Genomic DNA, 11577 nt, shown 5'->3' with positions numbered 1-11577 from the left:
ATTCGCGAAGGCAGAGGTGATGTTCTTGGGACATTATATTCGACATGGAAGGTTGACCCCATGGAGCACAAAAACGAAGGGCTTTCAGGAATTTCCACGAACACCCTCGAAGAAGGAGGCGCTTCGATTTTTGGAACTGAGTGGTTTCTATCGGAAGTTTGTTCAAAACTTCAGCAGCGTCTTGGCAACACTGATGGATTTAATGAAGAAGAACACAGAATTGTGGTGGACAGAACAATGCCAGGAGGTATTTGAGAATTTTAAAGCAGGTTTAATCACTACACCAGTTTTAGCTGCACCAAATATTCTGAAACCCTTTGAAAATTGTGTTTGATGCTCGGGATATAGGGGTCAGAGATGTATTGATATGGAAAAAGGTGATGGAATTGAATGGATAATTGTCTACTTGTCGAAAAAACTCAATATCCAACAGAGAAAAAAAATAGAAAATCTCCATTATTGAACAAGAATTATTATGTTCCACACTGGCCTGACAATATTTTAATGTGTATATGACAAACAAATTGTCGGAGATGGTTGTGGACAACGACAAATCTCTCGCATTTTTTGGAATATTTAAAGACCAGAATATGCGACTATTTCATTGCAGTCTTACCTCACCAACTTTAAACTTACAAAGTGTTCATGCTGTGTCTCCTATAATGTGATAGCAGATATGTTTTCGCCGATTTAAAGGAAAAAGTGTAGATAAGATTTGACTTATTCCAGTGTTGTATTGGTGTGCAGAATTAATATGAATGATATAACTGAGATTAACACTTTGGTATTTCATAAAATTGGGATTAAGAGTTAGAGGAAAACAAATGTTGCCATCTTTTCATTTAGCTAGTTCATTTTATTTTCTGAAGCGGGGAGATGTTATGAAGACAAAAACATATATGGACACTTTAAAACAGATCGGGCTTTGCTGAATAGAAATTAAAGCCACAGATGCCAGCGAAGGTCACACTGTTCCACATGTCACCATTAGTTGAAAAATGGATTCCTGAGTTTTGGTTGCTGTTTTGACAGCCATACAAATGTAACCAAAGAGTTTAAATAACACTCAGGATACCAGAAGCCAACAGAATTTGAATATTATTGTTTGGACACCTGGAAAGCAATCAAATTATGAGAATTATTATATCATGGGGAGCATATAAACCCAGCATTTTGAACACTAGAGAGAGCTACTGCCACCCAACAGTAGAGCAACTGCTGTAGAGCAGGAGTGCTAACTGACCATCTCAAACACACTCTATCAAAGACACATGTTCATGCAAACCTCTTTGCAATAAAAAAAATGAACCAAGGAGATCAGCAGCTGAAAGAGTGAATACAGCGGGGAAGATAGAGACTGTATGGTTTTGAGATTGTAATGTTTAATATGTGGGTTGTTGGAACAACATACTTTTTACAGAGTTGGAGTCAGATAGTAAGTAGCTAAGAAAAGAGGGGCTTGTATTTGTGAATAGCTGTTGTTTAGTTTTCACTAATAAAGTTAAGAAATAAACTTGTTAATCTTTGTTTAAATAGTGGAATGTGGGAGATCTGTGTCGCTCATATTTTAACAGATTACGAGGTGAGGCGAGCTTTTCTGGGTGTTTGGTTTTAATTAACAGAAGGGTTCGACTCCACCTTGTAAATGTCCATCCACACTAACCCCATTTCCCTCCACCACAACTCCTATACTCAATGCTCTGACTGATTAAGGCAAATGTGTTAAATGTGTTCAGTACCGCACTGTCTGCATTCAACTTCACTTTCGAGGAACAATGTACCTGCAGCCTTATGTCCATTTGTTTCACAACACTCCCCAGGCCCTTAACATTAAGTGCATAATTTCTGCTCACAAGCCTCCAGTCTGAAAAATATCCCTCTTCCTTCAAGCCAATTGTGATGAGCTTCTTCTGTATCCCATGTGACTGAAACTTCCTAATCTGCCTACCAATCGGAATGTTATGAACACCTTGCTGAAGTCCACATAGACAATGTCTACCAAACTGCCTTCATCAATCTTCTTTGTCAACTCTTCATAAAACGCAACCAAATTAATGAGACATGATTTCCCATGCAGGAAGCCACGTTGTCTACCCCAATCAGCCCTTACCTTCCCAAATGTATGTAAATGCTATCCCTCAGAATCCCCTCCAACAACTTACCCCCCACTGACATCAGGCTCACCGGTCTATAGTTCCCCGGCTTTTTGGGTCACTGTCTCCTTTTCTAGTCCCACTCCTCCACTGCTCACAACAAATGTTAAATGTAACCAGGTCGGTGATGTGGCCGATGATATCGGTCTCAGACTGGGTCAGGGTCAGTTTTAGGAACAAGTCAGGCTAGTTTCTGTAATCTGCTAAAACAACATGTTTATGATCCAGAGCAATGTTACTCCAACTAAGGTGGAAAGATGGATGGCAAACTGTTTGCGTATTGCAAATAAAGACTCGATATTTCCCATTCTAAACACACACACACACACACACACACACACACACAAATCTGTGCAATTTCACGTTGAAAGAACCTTATCCAAATATTAGTGTAACTCATGACAAAAGGAAAAATTGTGAGATTCTCCAAAATGTTATTCTGCTTCTGAAGGTATTCCACTCACACAGCTGCTAGCAATGGGGATTTTATCCTGGGAGAGTTGGATTTGGCTGAATTCCCTTTGCTTTAGGCTGGCAGGAGGTTCCAGGTTAGCACAGTGGCTCAGTAGTTCGCACTGTTCCATCACAGCATCAGGGAGACGTGAGTTCAATTCCAGCCTCGGGCGACTATCTGCGTGGAGTTTGCATCTTCTTTCCGTGTCTGTGTGAGCTTCTGATGGGTGCTCCCGTTTCCTCCCACAGCCCAAAGCTGTATAATTCAAGTGGATTGGTCAAATAGTCCATCGTGTTCCGCGATTTCTACTTTAGGTGCATTAGTCAGTGGTAACTGTGAGGGCATGGCAAGGTTACTCTTTGGAAAGTTGGTATGTACTTGTTTCCACACTGCTGGGATTCTATAAAAATAAGAATGGTAACAATAACAGTAGAGTTTTGTTTTAGCTCGTACACGTTACTGTGATGAGGAATAATGAAGGAGAGAGATTGCAATAGGCCGTTTCTTCTCGGGCAGATGACATTTTCTCCCTCTCTGAGTTGGATCACACAATAATGTCATTCTCTCCCAAACTGGACCATGTGAGGTCTCCTTGTACATTGTCCAAACTATGTCTCCATCACATTCCCTGTTCCATGTCGGTGCATCATTGCTGCTGTCATACACAGAGCCATACCCTGAGCAGAAAATGGTCTTGGTCAATTTGAAGATATGTTTATATGGCCCTGCGTCATTAAAAAATAAAATGTTTAATGTATTCAGAATACATAGAACGTAGAACAGTCCAGCACAGAACAGGCCCTTCAGCCCACCATGTTGTGCCGACCATTGATCCTCATGTAAGCACCCTCACATTTCTGTGACCATATGCATATCCAGCAGTCTCTTAAATGTCCCCAATGACCTTGCTTCCACAACTGCTGCTGGCAATGCATTCCATGCTCTCACAGCTCTCTCTGTGTAAAGAACCCGCCTCTGACATCCTCTCTATACTTTCCTCCAACCAGCTTAAAACTGTGACCCCTCGTGTTAGCCATTTCTGCCCTGGGAAATAGTCTCTGGCTATCAACACTATCTATCTCTCTCATAATCTTGAATATCTCAATTAGGTCCCCTCTCCTCCTCCTTTTCTCCAATGAAAAAAGTCCGAGTTCAGTCAACCTCTCTTCGTAAGATAAGCCCTCCAGTCCAGGCAGCATCCTGGTAAACCTCCTCTGAACCCTCTCCAAAGCGTCCACATCTTTCCTATAATAGGATGACGAGAACTGGACACAGTATTCCAAGTGCGGTCTAACCAAAGTTTTAAAGAGCTGCAACAAGATCTCACGACTGTTAAACTGAATCCCCCTGTTAATGAAAGCCAAAACACCATATACTTTCTGAACAACCCTGTCCTCTTGGGTAGCCATTTTAAGAGATCTCTGTACCTGCACACCAACATCCTTCTGTTCCTCCACACTGCCAAGAACCCTATCCTTAATCCTGTACTCAGCTTCCAAATTCAACCTTCCAAAATGCATCACATCGCATTTATCCAGGTTGAACTCCATCTGCCACCTCTCAGCCCATCTCTGCATCCTGTCAATGTCCCGCTGCAGACTACAACAGCCCTCTACATTGTCAACGACACCTCCAACCTTCGTGTCATCTGCAAACTTGCTGACCCATCCTTCAATGCCCTCATCCAAGTCATTAAAAAAATTACAAACAGTAGAGGCCCAAGGACAGAGCCCTGTGGAACACCACTCACCACAGACTTCCAGGCAGAATATTTTCCTTCCGCTACCACTTGCTGTCTTCTGCTGGCCAGCCAATCCTGTATCCAAACAGGTAACACAGATACCTGTGTTAAAATGAATGTTTTATTTTAACAAATACAGAAATTGCTGGAAAAGCTCGGCAGGTCTGTCAGCATCCAGATGACTTTTACATGTTGGAGTTGTACCAGCCTCCACCACTTCCTCTGGCAGCTCAGTCCACACACGCAACACCCTTTATGTGAAAAGGTGCCCCTTAGGTCTCTTCAAAATCTTTCCCCTCTCACTTTCCACCAATGTCCTCTAGTTTTGGATGCCCCTAACCTGGGGAAAAACCTTGACTACAAACCCTATCCATGACCGTTCTGATTTTATAAACCTTTACTGCTGTGAAATGTGACTTCAATCAACAAGAATGGCTGTACTTTCAATAATCCTGGGCCGAAATGCTGAAATTCAACACCCACACCTGTTCTTTCTCCATCAAGTCGCAATTATAAAACCACTTTAATCGGTTTGTTCAGATATATTAGGAGACACTGCTGTGGGATTTACACCTAGACCTTTGTGCCCGGAGGGAGGGACACGAGCACCACTCAGCAATACCCATAAAGCTGTAACATTATTCTCCTGTGTGTTTGTCCATCAGCCTGTTATGACATGCTGTGACATACCTCTGCAACAGGCAGGACATGAATCCACACCTTCTGGTCCAGAGCTAGGAACACTACCACACAAGTTCAGGAATTGGAATCAAATCCAGAGCTCTGGCTCAGAGACACGGACACTGCCCACTATACAACCATACCCAGATTTTGGGTCATATTTTAGTGCCCTCTTCCAGCTCAGAGTGGATTGATTATAATCAGGTTACTTTACTGAATTACAAAAATCACTTTGTATTATTAAACAAATGCAAGATATTTGTCTCAACTGTAGGATATTGAGTGTACTTGCTGAATATTGAAATTAACTATGACCATCTTTAATCGCTATTATCTGTAGTCTGCAATATTAGGGAAAGAAATCCTGCAGAAACACTCTGCCCAATGAAGGGTCTCAAATAGATATTTATTACTGAACACCAGAGGCGAAGGAAGAGCTTAATTTCTGACCCCAAAACACCGATCAATCTTACCCACCTCTAACATGTGTCTGCCCTCTTCCTAAAATCACGAAATGATACCAGGCCGCTGATTACTGTCCAGCCTCTCCTTCCCACTACTGTGTCTGCAATCTGTCCCTCCTCCCTCTAACCACACAAGGCAACCCAAGGTCAGGGTCTTTGTGAAAATCAAGGCCGGAGTGTGCAGGCCTTCTGGAGAGGGATGGGCATTTTAACATTGAAGGGGGAGGGGGAGGTGGCAGTCATATCACACACTGGGCTGAGGGGTGGCAGATGGAGGATAGTCTGGATTAATGCCAGGCATTGGATTTGGTAAATCAAACAACAACTGGAGCTATACAATTAAAAGTAGGGTCTTTTGGTGGTGTTGTAGTACAGAAACCTAGGCTGTCAGTTTTAATTCTTTAAAATTTGCATCTGATACAGAAAGTGGCTAAGAAAGTGTTTAACACACTTGTCTTCATAGGTCAGACCTTTGAGTATTGGAATTGGGATGTCATGTTGTGGCTGTACAGGACATTGGTGAGACCTCTTCTGGAATACTGTGTCCAGTCTGGTCATCCTGCCCGCTCATTCCATAGGCACACCACCCTCTGGGTGAAAAAGCTGCCCCTTAGGTCACTTTTAAATGTTACCCTCTCACCTTAAGCCTATGTCCTCTAGTTTTGGACTCACCCGTACCCTTAGCTGGAGAGGGTTCAGAAGAGTTTAACCTGGATGTTACTGGAAATGGAGGGATTGAGCTATAAGGAGAGGCTGAATAGGTTGGGACATTTTTCACTGGAGAGTATGAGATGGAGGGGTAACTTTACAGAGGTTTATAAAATGATGAGGGGCACAGATAAGCTGTAGGCATGATGTCTTTTCCCGAGAGTTGGGGATTCAAAACGGAGGGATATTTTGAGGCGCGAGGAAAAAGATTTACAAAAGTCAGGAGAGGTAATTATTTCAGACAGAAGCTGGCTTGTGTGTGGAATTAACTTCCAGAGGAACTGGTGAAAATAGGGACAGTTACAATATTTAAAGGACATTTAGATCAGTACATGGACAAGACATCAGTTTGGATGGTGCTGTGAGCAGCTGCCCTCTCCCTCCCCCTCTCTGAATGAATCCCTGTTGGTTTTCACCCTCTGCCAATGCCTGTGCAGTGGCGTGTGTAGGCCAGCAGAGGGTGGCATTGCATCACTTTCAGCACCACAGAGACAGCCAGACCTGCCCCACACAGAGACACACAGATACACACCGAGCAATTGTTAGGGCACAGTGTGAAGCTCATCTGGTAACTTAAACTAAACATAAAGAACTGCTCACTTTACCTTGTAAACTGTTGAAATATGAGTGATAGAGAACTCCCAAATTCCAGTGTTTAAACAAAAAATATCAATGTATTTTTTTAACTCTGAAAGTGAACATTTTACATCAACTATTCACAACTCTGGGACCCTCTTTCTCCTAACTGCTTATTACCATACTCCAACTCTACAGCAATATACTGTTTCAATGAGACACTTATTAAAATTACATGAACGTAATTTCAAAACCACACAGCAGCTGTTGTTTCATCTGACCTCACACCAATGTCCCGTTTCCCATCTTTCCTGGGAAGACTGGCTCATGTTACAGGATGCTATCGAAGTGTCTACGTTTCAGCATTCTGACACCTGGGAACACATCCTTCCATGACACTGTCTCTCAGTCTCCCCCTCTCTGTCTATACCCCAAACCCCTCCCATGTGATGATATTTAAACTGATTCCACTGCCATCTCTGTCTCTCTCTGGCAGTGATGTTCACACCCACAGCACCCCCTTCTCATGGCACAGTGGAGATATGGAGCTGGAAATGGGTGGGAGCTGCTCATCCTGTCACTTCCAGCATGGGCTGCTAGTTTCCCCACACTGGGCAGGGATCTAACACAGTGTTACTGAGCAATGTACTGGGGTGGGGTACACAGTCCTACATGCTGGGAGGGTAACTGCTCCTGGGATACAGATCAATGCACTGGGGTGGTGTACACAGCCCTACATGCTGGGAGGGTAACTGCTCCTGGGATACAGATGAATTCACGGGTGATCACTGCACAGGTCGCTGTGCTGGTCAGACTGTCTGGTTGAGGTTTATAGATAATACAATGATGTGGTCTGTGCAGCTCCCCGTGCGGGACAGGTATGTAGCCTGTGCACGGTACATCATGTTGGTGGGGTGGTTCGGGGGGTAAACGTGATGGACAGGTCACGGAACTCCACTGAATGTTCTGTCCCTGACATTCTACAAATGACATTCCCCGGAACGTTCTGTCCCTGACATTCTATAACTGACATTCCCGGAACGTTCTGTCCCCGACATTCTACAAATGACATTCCCCGGAACGTTCTGTCCCTGACATTCTATAACTGACATTCCCCGGAACGTTCTGTCCCCGACATTCTATAACCGACATTCCCCGGAACGTTCTGTCCCTGACGTTCTATAACTGACATTCCCCGGAACGTTCTGTCCCCGACATTCTATAACTGACATTCCCCGGAACGTTCTGTCCCCGACATTCTACAAATGACATTCCCCGGAACGTTCTGTCCCTGACATTCTATAACTGACATTCCCCGGAACGTTCTGTCCCTGGCATTCTATAACTGACATTCCCCGGAACGTTCTGTCCCTGACGTTGTTTGTTTGTGAACGGCCGGACGTCAGTGAATTGAACAAACGATAAGATCCCGAGGGAAGAGCTCCCGTTCCAGGGAGAAGGAGACACTGTTCCGAAGGCCCCTCAGGCAGTTAAAGGGGTGAATACGTTTTCCCTACGTTTACATTTCTCCACGACACAGGATCGACCACAATTTAGACCAAAATACAGAAATTCCCAAACTCCGTTTGTTTTCAGGAAACTGGCAGAGAATCCTTCAGGATAGCAACGTTCCCACCCTCCGTATTAGGAACTGGGAAGGAGTGACCTGTGTCTGCTCTCGAGTGATCGAGTGTGTGGGAATGTTCTAGAAACCATCTGTCCTTATGGATGTGTCTCTGTGTGTTTGGGGAGGGAGGGTTTCTTGTGGTTTATGTCACATTTTTGTCAGTAATTCCGACCTTCCCATTTGTTGTTCCAGCTCCAATTATTTTAATAAATCCCTGAATATAGGGACACATTTGAAAATCTCACTGGGTCCCCGATCAAACGGGTCCTTTTGCCTCCAGGCTGATGGATAATGGGTTTGTTTTCCTTCCTCACAGTTAACGTAGTGACCATCTACGTCCTGCTTTATAAAGATTGTGGATTGTCTCCATGTGTCAGACGTTACCTGGGGGCCATGGCAGCGGCGGATCTCCTGGTCATTATCCTCGACCTGATCCTGAGACACATTCCCATTGTTTATCTGGAACAGTTTTATTTCCTGAGGGACTCCGTCCCCGTGTGTAATATCCACGCCGTCCTGCTTTATGCAGCCACTGACTGCTCTGTCTGGTTCACCGTCACTTTCACCTTTGATCGGTTTGTGGCCATTTGTTGCCAGAAGCTGAAAAGTAAATATTGCAGTGAGAAAACGGCGGCTGTGGTTCTGGCAGCAGTGACTGTGCTGAGCTGTTTAAAGAACATTTTCTGGTATTTTATGCTCAGGGCTCGGTATCGGCTGGGGAACCTCCCCTGGTTTTGTGATGTAACAGACGCTGTTCTAGTCTCCAGTGTCTGGGTCACAATCGAGTCCCTCCACCACATTCTAACCCCGTGTGTCCCATTTCTCCTGATTCTGCTGCTCAATGTTCTCACCGTCAGACACATTTTAGTGACCAGCAGAGCCCGCAGGAGACTCCGCGCTCACACCAATGGGGACGCTCAGTCAGACACTGAAATGAGAAACCGAAAAAAATCCATCATTTTACTGTTTGTGATCTCGGCCAATTTCATCCTGTTATGGTCAACGTTAATGCTGTATTCTATATGGTACCGGATGGATGATATTGGGTATCGGTCTGTGTATCTCCATCGCTTTGTGGGGGAATTGGGCTTCATGCTGCAGCTCCTCAGTTGCTGCACAAACACCGCGATTTACGCCGTGACCCAGACTAAGTTCAGGCAGCAGCTGAAGAATGTGCTGAAATATCCCTTCACCCAAATCCATCCATCCATCAAATTCCCTCATTAATCACACCATCCGGAATTTTCTCATTTCAGTTCAGTGTTTCAGTGATGGAGCAGCCTGTCGCTATGGTAACAGACTGAGGGGAGCGCTGGTTTGTCCATCCTTATCCCACAGCGGGGATACAGGGAAACATTTCAATGTTTCTCACAACTCAGGGGCCAGTGAGAAAAGGCACCATCCCACTGACTGTATCCATCACTTCCATTTGTAACCAATAAAAATGCTGATTACAGCGTGCCGAGCAGCAGAGGGACCGATGTTGTTGTGTGTCTTTGTGTTGGAGAAGCTGAGCTGGAGAGAGACAGACTCAGCCCCGAGTCCTGGTCCTCAGGGAAGGGGAGGGCACCGCGCCCTAGGCTCAGGAGCTGGGGTTAACTCCCTCTGTCCCCCCAACTCCAACCCAGCCTCCCCATTACCTCTCCCCTACTCTTTCTCCTCAATTCTCTCTCTCTCTCATCATCTCTCCTCTTCACACTCCCTCGTTTCCCCTCTCACACACAATCCCCCCAACCCCGGTTTCTCCACCTGCCCACATCTTCCCTATCCCCTCACCCTCACTCTCTCTGTCCTGCTGTCTCTGTCTCCCTCCAGCAGTTCCATCTCTACCCCATTTTCCCCTCCTCCTACCTCCCACATCTCACCCCCCCCCCCACACGCAGCCTCACGACCAACCAACCCCGCACCCCCCAGTCTCTGGGTCAGAGGGAGAGGGAAGGACCAGGGAGACAGAATGTGTCTGAGACAGAGGGAGGGAGGGACAGGAGGGAGAGCGATTCAGTCAGAGAGAAACGGAGGAAGGTGGGGGAGAGAGAGAGACACTGATTGAGGGGGGTCAAGAGTGAGAGATGGTGGAGGGAGAGTGAAGGAGGGGGAGAGAGAGAGGGGCAAGGGAGAGATAGGGTGAGATAGGGGAGGGCGAGAGATGGGACGGAGGGAGGGGAGGGAATGTCAAGAGGGAGGGAGAGGGCGAAAGAGGGGATGGGAGAGAGAGGGAGCGCAAGGGGGGGAGGAAAAGGGAGGGAGAGGGCGAGAGAGGGGAGGGAGGTAGGGGAGGGAGAGAGAGGGGAGGATGAGACAGGGAAGTGAGGGAGGGGAGGGCAAGAGAGAGGAGCACGAGAGGGAAGGAGAGGGAGAGAGGGGAGGGGAGAGAGGGGAGGGGAGAGAGGGGGGAGGGCGAGAGACTGGAGTGCGAGAGAGATGGAGGGCGAGAGAGAGGAGGGCGAGAGAGGAGATGGCGAGCGAGGGGTGACCGAGTGAGGAGAGGGAATGGAGGGGAGGGCGAGACGGGGGGAGGACGAGAAAGTAGGGAGGGTTAAGAGGGGAGGGCAAGAGGGAGGGAGCGGCCGAGAGAGGGATGGAGGGGAGGGCGACAGAAGGGTGAAGGTGAGAGAGAGGAGGACGAGAGAGGGGAGGAAATTGAGGACGAGAGAGGGGAGTGCGAGACAAGGGGGAGAGGTAGGGGAGGGCGAGAGAGGGGAGTGAGACAGGGGTGGGCGAGAGAGGAGAGAGAAGGGAGGAGGCTAGAGAGGAGGGCGAGTGAGGGGAAGGAGAGAGGGAGGGCGAGAAGGGGGAGGGAGGGAGGGGAGGGTGAGAGAGATGAGGGAGGGAGGGGAGGGTGAGAGGAAGAAAAAGGGTGAGAGAGGGGATGGGAAAGAGGGGGAGCACGAGTGAGAGGGAGGGCAATAGAGGGGGAGGGCAAGAGATGGGGAGAGGGAGGGGAGGACGAGAGGGATGGAGAGTACGAGAGAAGTGAGGGAGGGTGGGAAGGGCGAGAGAGGGGGAGAGGGAGGGAAGTGAGACAGAGGGAGAGGTTGAGAGAGGGGAGGATGAGGAGGGGGAACAGAGAAAAGGGGCCAGAGAGAAGGGGACACAGAGAGGGGGGGTCAGATAGAGGGGGGAAAGAGAGAGAGGGACAGGGAGAGGGGGCAGAGAGAAGGTGGACAGAGAGA

At 46.9% G+C, this 11577-nt stretch overlaps 1 long non-coding RNA gene across 5 annotated transcripts in view; it reads right to left on the bottom strand.

Annotated features, from left to right (window-relative positions):
• Positions 1-784: 784 nt before the first annotated feature.
• Positions 785-11577, bottom strand: part of LOC132810144 (uncharacterized) — a 28861-nt gene continuing 18068 nt past the window's right edge. The window contains exons 2-4 of one of the 5 annotated variants that reach the window (XR_009642749.1): positions 8789-9004; positions 4358-4423; positions 785-3007 (exon numbers count right to left, since the gene is read on the bottom strand). This is a non-coding gene — a long non-coding RNA (uncharacterized LOC132810144). The other 4 variants (XR_009642746.1, XR_009642747.1, XR_009642745.1 and 1 more) reach the window with 4 other exon arrangements.

The sequence above is a fragment of the Hemiscyllium ocellatum genome, unplaced genomic scaffold (assembly GCF_020745735.1).
Source record: "Hemiscyllium ocellatum isolate sHemOce1 unplaced genomic scaffold, sHemOce1.pat.X.cur. scaffold_154_pat_ctg1, whole genome shotgun sequence".
Classification (NCBI taxonomy): domain Eukaryota; kingdom Metazoa; phylum Chordata; class Chondrichthyes; order Orectolobiformes; family Hemiscylliidae; genus Hemiscyllium; species Hemiscyllium ocellatum.
The sequence above is the reverse complement of the archived record's forward strand: the minus strand, read 5'-3'. Positions and strand labels throughout refer to the sequence as shown.